The sequence below is a fragment of the Magallana gigas genome, chromosome 6 (assembly GCF_963853765.1).
Source record: "Magallana gigas chromosome 6, xbMagGiga1.1, whole genome shotgun sequence".
Lineage (NCBI taxonomy): Eukaryota > Metazoa > Mollusca > Bivalvia > Ostreida > Ostreidae > Magallana > Magallana gigas.
In genome coordinates, this window is record NC_088858.1 from 55805726 (window position 1) to 55808749 (window position 3024).

The following is a 3024-nucleotide window of genomic DNA, read 5'->3' on the forward strand; positions in this document are numbered from 1 at the left end:
GGCGCTGTGGTGCACAAGGATCCCATAAGTAGACCATATCTTCAAAAACTGTATTCTTCATTCGACTTAAAGGCAGCTGAAGGACTACAAAACAAAGTGTTTGTTGACTATATGTTGTATTTCTGCAACAGAGGAAGGGAGAACTTTAGAGAACTACGGATTAGCGACTTTTTCACTGGTACGGATGCTGAATGCAGACGATTTGTGTATATGGCAAGGGATCATGCGACGAAAAACCACAGAAATGACGAAAACCAGAGTCAAGGTGGGAGAATGTACGAATTTAAAGACAGTATTCTTTGTCCTTATTGATCGTTTCTGTCCTATATTAGCTGCAATAATGTAGCCCTCTCCCGATTTTTTTTTTTTTTTGGGGGGGGGGGGGGGGGGAGAGGGCTACAACTCCATAGGATCTCCGTAATGGTGCAAGTGCGGAAGTGATTCACTCCCGCAACGATTTCGTCTCAAATTGTTTATAGATGACAATAACATTTGCATTTCTTACCTGAACTCTAACGTTGTAGATGTCTATGGCATAAATTAATCCAAAAATATCAAGTATAGTCCACATTTGGCATATATCGGTTATTTTTCGCGTATGTCAACAACGAAAGTTGAATCTGTCCGCCATGTTTACTGACCTTGACCGGTTTTATTTTGGGACAGCCAATGAGAATTCAGGAGCGGATCTTGAACTGAATATAGGAATTCCCCTATTTTAAACATAATTAACGCAGTAAATATGAATTTTCCATTATATACTATTTCCTTAAATGATGTTTTAGTGATATAACGAAGTAAGATAGATTATTTACACTGACATTCACGTTATCAAGCCCATCAAAACACCAAGCGTACATCCCATAAAATCACGCGAGAACTGTCATGGCTGCTGAAAAAGACGACTGGTAAACATGCTGATGTGTTTTATCTGGTTTTGATTTATATACGGTTAATTTGTTCAACCTGAATTAAAAAATCATTTTATCTAAAAGAAGTCAAATATAAAATCGATCTTTTCAGACCGAAGTCAGCCGCATTAAAAAATTAATTTTGCACCATTACGGAGATCCTGTGGAATTGTAGCCCTCTCCAGTAAACATCAGATATAAAAAATCGGAGAGGGCTTTACATTATTGCAGCTAGTCCTGTATCAATAAGCTGAATCAAGATATTGATGTGCTTTGGCAGAGACCAAGTAAAGGAAATGAACTGAAGTATGATAAAATTGCTGTCGGAAAAAATACGCTTGGGGAGAAAATGAAGAATCTTTCCAAAAAAGCCGGACTTTTAAAGATATATACGAACCACTGTCTGCGCGCAACGTCTATCACAGAATTAGATAGATCGGGATTTGAAGCTCGACATATCATGTCCATGTCTGGCCATCAGTCTGAAAGTAGTATCCGAAGTTATTCAGCTCATGTTGATGATAAGAAAAAGCTAGACATGGCAATGTCAATTTCAAAGGCATTAACTGGAGATTCCATTGATGGTATGTAGTTTTAATGCTTGTATTGAGTTTATTTATTATGGAAAAAAAATTGGTGAAATGTATTAATGACACAGCAATTCCCTTATAAAGCAACTATTTTCAATTTTACAGCTGAAAACAGCGCCGCCACTTTACGCACAGGTAGCAACTCTTCCTCTGCCATGTCACCTCTGCAAGATGACGATGTAGCTGATTCCCACTTTCAAGGTAAAGAACTGAACCACAAATTGTTTATCTTCGATATTTAATTTTTCTGTGGTACATGTAACTTGGGATAATGTTATCTTCAAACAGATATGGATTTTCTTGAAATCACAGATTCACAGGAACGAAGGCTTCTAGAAACATTTGTTACACATGAAACAAGAACAACACACCTCAACATGTATCAGGAAAAAGAAAACCGCCCTGTAATAATTCAGCCAGCCCCAATTATGCATATCAACAACAGCAGTGTTAATGTACACTATCATTATTATTGATTAAGAATCATCGATCAGTGTATTACTTGACGTTTTACATGGTACATTGACTAAATATGAGCAAGTGTCATTAAATAATTTTGTGAATTAAATAAATATGTTGATAACCCGAGTTTGATTTGTTTTAAAATTTTATATAACATATATTACATGTATTCTCGGGCGACAATACCAGAATATTTTTCCCTCGGTGACAGGAAAGCCCTGGAGTGTTATGTCGCCTTGGGCGACATAATACTCCAGGGCTTTCCTGTCACCTCGGGGCAAATATTCTGGTATGTCGCCCGTGAAGCCATGTAATATATGTATAATGTCGCTCTCGAAATCATGTAATCAATGTACAGTAGCTGCCACGAAAAACACGTATAATTGTGCTTACTTGAAGTTTTCGTTTCAGAGTAAATTACACAGTTGACGATTTGAAATGATCAAACATACTAATTATTTTAAGAAGATTGAGCTTTTTCTCGCTATTGGACACCACCCCCGATAATATCACTGTTGAATTTGAAGATATATTCGATGTCGTTATATTTATTAAAGAGACGAAAGGCCGCTAATACGAGAGTAGATGCAATTCATTTTTTTCTTTTATTTTTACCGTATATCTGATAATTTTCGCAATTATCTAATTTTCGTTTTTTTTGCGATGTTTTTAAGTTGCAAATTTTTTAAATACGCAGACATTATACTCTCTAATTTTTTCTTTAAGAAACTTTTTAAATCGCAAAAATGACTTGCGCAAATTCAAAATGCTACACATTTTCCCAAATTTCGCAAATTTTTTGAAATGTCAAATTCTTCCCCTTTCTCATGGTAACTCTATCGGATGTCATTTAACCAAAGGACATAAAACTCTTTTAACTCTCCCTCCCCCTTACATTGTTCGACCCCTGTTTAAACATCGTTTTCGATATAAAACTTTTCTGGGGTTAATATGCATAAATTAGTTCTGTATTCGTTTATGATTATTCACTGAAAATGCCTAATAGCGAATATAGCAAGTGATAGATGAATTTAGGTTTAGACATATCTTTATTTGAAAGT

General features: G+C 35.7%; 1 long non-coding RNA gene across 1 annotated transcript; it reads left to right on the top strand.

Annotated features, from left to right (window-relative positions):
• The first annotated feature begins 584 nt into the window (after positions 1-584).
• LOC136276502 (uncharacterized) lies at positions 585-2038 on the top strand. Its single transcript, XR_010714978.1, has 3 exons — positions 585-1495; positions 1607-1702; positions 1790-2038. It is a non-coding gene; the product is annotated as an uncharacterized lncRNA (long non-coding RNA).
• Positions 2039-3024: the final 986 nt, after the last annotated feature.